This window comes from Cebus imitator, unplaced genomic scaffold (assembly GCF_001604975.1).
Source record: "Cebus imitator isolate Cc_AM_T3 unplaced genomic scaffold, Cebus_imitator-1.0 Scaffold311, whole genome shotgun sequence".
Classification (NCBI taxonomy): domain Eukaryota; kingdom Metazoa; phylum Chordata; class Mammalia; order Primates; family Cebidae; genus Cebus; species Cebus imitator.
The window spans coordinates 4,009,580-4,015,579 of NW_016107626.1; the positions used below are offsets into that span (position 1 = coordinate 4,009,580).

The following is a 6,000-nucleotide window of genomic DNA, read 5'->3' on the forward strand; positions in this document are numbered from 1 at the left end:
CAACAAAACAAAAATAAAACAACAAAAAGTATGTTAAATATCATGCAAACGTCTCCATTAGCACATGTAAAACAAAACCACGCCATCTAAGTTTGACACCCAAGAAGAGAAATGCCTGCTTTACAAGTTACATACCATCAAGTACCACCTATTAAGTTTTACGGTCATTGTTACAGAACTCTTTTTAAAATATGCACAATTACCAACTCAACTTCATATAACAACTTACCCTCAAAATTACTACTCAAAAAAAAATGAGGCCTAGGCAGCACAGACTGTCTCACAGAATAGTGTGTACACTTACATGACATGAGCAATTCGGACTTTGTTCTTTGACCTCCTCTTCCCGAATGTTTCCGTTAACTGTTAATCACATAACCTTTGTAATGCAATTAACATACGTCATTTGACACTAGCCATAAAGAGGCAGAGCTCAGATATCCACTGTAAAGGCCCCATCACTTAAATAAGAAACGTGAGTGGGAAACTGTTTAGAGGAAACTTCCTGGTTGTCTTCTGAGCCCGCCCGCCCAAGAGAGATCAGACACACTGCAGGGGCCCACAGGTAGCAAGGAGTCGCCTGTTAAACACATTCAATCTTTGCTCTTCAAGGGCCAAAAAGAAGGCACCTGGCATCATGGGACAGGCATACAAAAAAAGAAAAATGTATCCTGTTTACGGAGATACCAAACAATGAAGACTTGGCACAGGTTAAAAATAAACGCTGAAGAGCAGCACTCCATTGGGCTCCACAGAACTGACCTCAAGGGGTTTATGACCCTAAGGCTGTAGAAAAACTCACAGTATCAACAGGAGAACCTGAAAACCAAACAAAACGGGAGCCAATGCCCATTCCAATCACTCCCTCCCTTATAAGAAGGAAACTCACCACCCTTTAAGGCCCACCTGATGACACACACGTCCTGAACAAGTCATTGTGATGCTCACACATATACATGCAGCATGGCTAGGCTGTCTGGTAACCATGGGTACCAGCTGGGCAGTCAATCGCAAATTATCTTTTGTGCCCTGTCTTCTCATCACAGCACAACTCGCTGTTTGACATATTCTGAATTCAATCAAATACTAACAAAGGACAGCCTTTGGTGGAAAGCCTGAAGAAACTCAAGATACTCGCTTTTCCAAAACAAGGTAAGAGGCATCTCACTCATGAAACTTGTTGAAACAAGTCTACAAGAACAAATATCTCCTCCCCATGTACACAGCAAGCAGGAAAACAAGTGTGCATTAGGCAGGGAGTTTCACAACAGGGCTGTGTTCCGGGGTTACATTTCTGAGATGTCTATGCTGTGCTTAAAATGGGAAAATAGTAAAATAGACACACATACATATACAAACATCAACCCAAAGAGCCACTAAAGAGCTCTGCGCTCTAGGGTAAATGGGTTGGCAACACCTGATTTAAAGGAAGGAGTTGGAATAACCTCTCAAGCTCCCCAGTGAACTTGTCTCCCGAAGGACTGGGACAGGGGCCAGCTTGGTCACTGCTGTACCCTCGTGCTAACACGGTATGCAATGAATGTCCATTAAAAAAAAAAAAAAAAAAAAAAAAAGACTGTTTAGTACTAAGCGCCTTTCTCAGAAGTGTGTCTCAACAAAGTCATATGTGGCCCTAGGAAAACCATGGAACACAGGGTACAACAAGGTTATGTGAATACACCGAGAAGACGCTGCGATCTGCCTTTTCCTCAAGTCCCTGAGGACACTAGGCTCAAGTCTGATTCCATCAGCAGACAGAAAACATAGATATCGATGGCCCAGAAACAAGTTAAGAGTATTTTCAATAAGCGACAGCGCAGTAAGCTACTGCTGCCCATGGCCCAAACTTTAAGCTTACATATTAAGGTGCTTTATTTAGAGCCGAAAGCCCGGCCCTGACCTCCACTGTCCCAGAGAGGCGACGAGGGGCCCGAACCGCAGCGGAGGCAGCACCGGCATGCCAAGCACAAGAACTGGTCCTTCCGGCTTCCAAGATCACTGGAGGGCAAAATGTGTCACAAATACGGCCAGTACACCCCACGCAACAAACGATTCCACAAAAACCCTGACGACCAGCGCGGGGAGCGAAGGACACACTCTTCAGGAAGCGAACCCGCGCTCTTCGCCCTTCCTGCAGCGCCCGCCGCCCCGCAGTGCCGGAACGCCCAGGGGGCACGCCAGAGGCCGAGCCGGCCACCCCGACCGCACCCAGGGCGCGGGAGGAAGTGCCGAGGCCCCCAAGGATGCCCAGAGAAACCAGCGGCGCTTAAAAGCTCCGCAGCCCCCCGCCCCCGGCCGCACTCGCCCAGGCTACCTCTCCGCTCCTTCCCGCGGGCGGCCGCCTCGACTCCTACCCTCGAAACCGTCCCAGCCACGACCACTGAGTGCCCGCCGGGGCCGACTTCGGAGGCCCGCGCCGGCTCTGACCCGGCCCCTCCCGCTCGCTCGCTCGCTCGCTTCCGCGGCCGCCATCTTCTCGGCGGGAGCGGCCTGTGCGGAATCCGCGGCTCTCGCCGGCCGCGCTCCGACGCCGGCCCCGCCCCGCTCCCGAAGGCGGCCCAAGGGGCGGCCGGCTCCTCTACCCGGCGCACGGGACGCCACTTACCGCAGGCCTCTAGGTTCCCGCAGCCATTTCCCCGAACGCCGCGGAATGGGCGGCCGGCCACCGAGACGGCGTGGGGCTAGAGCGGCGCCCCCGCGCGGCGGGCGGAGGACGAGGCAGGCCACCGAGACGGCGTAGGGCTAGAGAGGCGCCCCGGGCTGGAAAGCCCGGCCCCGCACTGCGCGCATGCGCCTGCCTTCCCCACCAGCACTCCGGGCGCGCCCTTCGGATGTGCACCGACGAAGACTTGGTAGCATCCTTCGTGGACACCTTATTTCCCTGACCCCAAGGGTGAAAGCTGGGGCACTGCCCTTGCGAAGGGTGCGTGCCAACCCCAAAGGGCTGCACTCCCCCAGAATTTCGCTCTTAAGACTGCTAAGCCCTTCTCGTCGTTGGGGATAGGAAGCCCCTAGGTTAAACTTTCAAGAGGTGTGGGGCGGGGGAGGACAGAGAAAAGGCCCAGGTTTTCTCTTCCAAACTGTATTTCTCAAACTCCAAGTCCCTGACGGCCTCGGCTGGGAGTGCACCGAGCACAGCCAGCAGCGAGGTCCTGGCGTGAGCGTGGGGAAGAGGAAGGGAGGCGGGCACTCTGGACGTCTAGGCCCCAGGGTCCTTGGCGGTGTGGTCCCCAAATCTCTGCCTCCTCCCACCATGTCAATCCTACACTCAGAACTACTTACCAGGAGCTGGAACTCAGAAAGCCTGGGCATGTTTTCCCACAGGGGTTGGAGGAAACGATTAGACATTTACTATCAAGAGAGGGGAAGTGAGTTATGATAAAGCCAGCCTTCCATGTGGATTGTGTTCAGTTCGCTCAAGAATGACTACAGTGACACGCCAGCACCTGTCTATCCCCAGATACCCAGGAACGTGGCAGGAGGGGGCGTTGTCTCATTACTTGCTTCCACTTCTGTGAACAGTGACACACTACCTGGAAGCAGGGACATCTAGCCTTTGGCGTCAGCCGTGGCCAAGAGCAAAAGGAACCCAGAGTGCTGTAAACCCGCCCCTAATACAGAGGCTTCTGCGATACTCCCGTGGGTGAACAGGGGCTTTGAGGCAGGTGTGCTTTTCAATAACACCTCTGAAGATTATGGTCTGCCAGTTTCTGAGGCTGACTTAGTTTTCTTCAAAGGAATACAACACAGCTTGTTTAGGCTGGTGTGACCCATTAGGACTACATTAATGGAATCTGGCAGGATGAACTTGACGACAGTCTTCCATCTTGCTTGTGTCTTCAAGTTCCGAAGAGAGGTTCCTGCTCTCAGGCACGGGGCAATGGGAAGCTTAGAAGACAGATGGGGTTGAGACCACCTTTAACAAGCAGTGTGATCTGGGGCAAGCTCTCTGTAAAAGGAGGGCTCAGGTGAGGCCTCCCTACAAGAGGCGCTCTCTAAATGCCACTGCCTCTTTAGCTCGGATCTTTAAACCAGCAGCAATTTCCTTCTGCAAGACGGTGAGATTTTATGAGATTTTAATTCTTGGGTGCAGTTTCAGGCTGGGCACTCAGGGAGACAGATGGAAAGTGTGCACAAGGCGGCTCAGGAACAAGAAAACCAAGTGGACAGAAGGAAAAACGAAGGAAAGCATGAGGGAAGGGAAGCCTCACTCAGCTCACCGCAGTGCGCAGCAATCGGCAGAATGCCTTTCTTGCAGCAAGTCCAGAGGATACTGGAACCTGCCTCTGGCTCTCCTCCCCCACCCCCAGCAGAAGCTGGCTCTCCTGTGAACACCTGGCCAGACTATCCATCTTGGCCTTCCCCACCTATGAGGTGACGAAGTCAGCTCTATCCCAGTTTACCTGGGAGCTCCCCCCTCCCTGGTGAGAAAGGCATTTGGAGAAACTACAGTCTGGGTATGTGCATTTGAACTCCACTAGCAAAATAATACTTCTTCCTAACCTAATTTATTTAAAAAGTAAAACCCAAAGGAGTAAACAAAGTCTTCTTGTTTCAATACATTTTTCCTTAAATATCCTCAATCCCCAAACAAAACCCCACAAGTAGCACCGATTTACAACAGGATGTGGGCCGGAAAGCAGGAAGGGCCCTCCAGCAGGAAGCTTAATAGGTGGTCCATGGGGAAAACACCATGTGCATCACAAACAGGTGTCAACAGTGCCCTTCTGTAATGTGTAGACACCAGTTTCTGCCACCCCATGCCACGCTAAGTTTAGGGAAAGTTTTGAAAGTACAATTCCGGAAACTCAGCAATTCTTTAAAAAAAAAATAAAAATAGCTTTCAGGGCTTACAAGCCTCCTTCATTGGGACTCAGGTTCCGGAGCACAATACCCTGATCCCAAAATAAAAATACTATGACAAAAATACTCAAGCAGGCAGCCGGCTTTATTTCATTTCACGTAGTCCCGAGAAAGCGAAGGCGCACCAGCCTTCCAGATTCCGCACAGTTCTCTCTGCGGAGACGTCCCGCCCTCTCCAAGAACCGGAAGCCGGACCGTGTCAGGTTCTATTCTCACCTGCGATTCAGAGGCAGCCGCCAAGGACAGGGGCCCGGCCGAGGCCACCGGGCAGCGTCCAGGTCTCGGCCTTCGAGAGGGGAGAAGCGGGGGAGGGACACGGCGAGGGGGTGGGGCGCGCCCGGGCCTCGGCGCTGGGCTCCTCCTCTGCCTGCTCGGGAGGACGCCCGCAAGATTCCCGCAGACTTCAGGCGAGCCTGGATGGAGGCCTGCAGGGCTGCGCCTCAGGCCCGCGACCCGGCCGGAGCATTGTCCCTTCTGGCGGGAGATCGGCCCGGTCCTGGGCTGTGTCTGCGCACCAGGCCTCTCACGCCGCGCTCCAGGACCTCAGTGCCCGGCGCGCTGGGGCTGCGTCGCCAGTCAGTTGGGGCAGGAAAAAGGAATCACATAACACAACCCTCTCCTTTACCCAGGAGGAGAACGTGGATTCCCAGGGCGGAAAAAAGTGTGTAAGTGTGTGTGTGTGTACACATATATATATGCCTACTGTTTTCTTATTGCCAACAAAAACTTCAACCACTGTGTGTGCTTTTTTTTTTTGAGAAACGGATGAATTTTCATTACTTCTACATTGTATAAGGGCAGCTAACTGTAACAGTTCACTTTAGATAAATCAACTCGCCAATGCTAAAAGGTGTCACAATCAGATTGGCTGCTACTTCCCCTCAAAGCAAACAGTAAAGCACTGTCTTTGGCTCCTTTAAATAATATTAACCAGATCTTCCGGGCACGTGGTTCATGCCTGTAATCCCAGCACTCTGGGAGGCTGAGGCGGGTGGATTACCTGAGGTCCTGAGTTCAAGACCAGCCTGGCCAACATGGTAAAACCCCATCTCTAAAAATAGAAAAATAGCCAGGCGTGGTGGCAGGCGCCTGTAATCTCAGCTACTCGGGAGGCTGCAGCAAGGGGAATCGCTTGAA

General features: G+C 52.5%; 1 protein-coding gene across 9 annotated transcripts in view; it reads right to left on the reverse strand.

Annotated features, from left to right (window-relative positions):
* The window catches only part of DIDO1 (death inducer-obliterator 1), a 60,051-nt gene that overhangs the window by 46,082 nt on the left and 7,969 nt on the right, over window positions 1-6,000 (reverse strand). For 3 of the 9 annotated variants that reach the window (XM_037729580.1, XM_017503503.2, XM_037729582.1), the window contains exon 1: window positions 2,606-2,727. The exons of 3 other annotated variants lie outside the window; for them this stretch is intronic. The gene's annotated coding sequence lies outside the window, so the exon portion shown is untranslated. Of the gene's footprint in view, window positions 1-2,314; window positions 2,408-2,605; window positions 2,728-6,000 lie in introns of those variants that run through there. 3 more of the 9 variants (XM_017503506.2, XM_037729581.1, XM_017503505.2) reach the window with 3 other exon arrangements.